Here is an 899-nt window from a genome sequence, read left to right on the forward strand (position 1 = left end):
GGCCATGCCCACTTATTTTCTATTGGGTCATGCCCATTTATTTTCTATTTGGGCCATGCCCATTTTTATTTTCTACTTCTTTTCTTTTCTTTTCTTTTTCTTTCTTTTTCTCTCTTCCACCGTCACTCCCTTCACCACCATGTCTTCCTCTCCTCACCACCGTGGCTTCCTCTCTTCCTTTCCTCTAAAAATCGATCACCAAAAGCCTCATTTTCTCACCCTTTTTGCTACCATTTTTTGCTCTAAAATCAGCAGATTTTCAGCTCAATTTCCAGCAACAAAACTTCTCAATTTTGGCAGCGCAAAGCTGTCCAATTTTTCTGCACAAATTGGCAACAAACAGCTCTAATTTTTCAGCAGCCAAAATCAGCCATAAAAACCTCAAAAATTCCAGCAATTAACCTAAAAAAAAATCTGCTTTCTTACCTCAAAATTTTCAGCTTTTTCTTCCTCTAAAAATTGCAGCAAAAAGCTCTCTTTTTCTCCCTCAAAGTGCAGCAAAATTGTGCCAAGAAAAGAGCAGAATTTTTTTTTGTTCCTTTTCTCTTCCTCTCCCACGGTTTTTCTTTCCTTTTTCCTTTCCTTTCTTTTGCTTGGCTTTTGGTTCTTTCTTTCCTCTTCATAACCGACTTCTCTTCATTTCTTTTCTTCTTTCATCTCACATGGCCGGCCCCACCATCAATTTCTACACTCTTCTTTTTTGATTTCTTTATTTTTTTGTCTTTCTTCCTTTCTTTTGTATGGCCGGCCATTCACCTCACTTGGTTCCAAATTTTACTTTTCTTCATTCCCATCCAAACCACATCATTCCCATTCTTGACTCATGTGGTCACTCATGTACATATAAAAATATTGTTTGACTTTTCAACATCTTTTCTTCATTATTTTATCATCCATTT

General features: G+C 36.8%; 1 long non-coding RNA gene across 1 annotated transcript; it reads right to left on the bottom strand.

Moving 5' to 3' along the window:
* On the bottom strand, positions 111 to 592 carry LOC18598525. The gene is made up of 2 exons (XR_001927900.1): positions 427 to 592; positions 111 to 320 (listed from the first exon to the last, which is right to left on the bottom strand). It is a non-coding gene; the product is annotated as an uncharacterized LOC18598525 (long non-coding RNA).

The sequence above is a fragment of the Theobroma cacao genome, chromosome 5 (genome assembly GCF_000208745.1).
Source record: "Theobroma cacao cultivar B97-61/B2 chromosome 5, Criollo_cocoa_genome_V2, whole genome shotgun sequence".
NCBI classification, from domain to species: domain Eukaryota; kingdom Viridiplantae; phylum Streptophyta; class Magnoliopsida; order Malvales; family Malvaceae; genus Theobroma; species Theobroma cacao.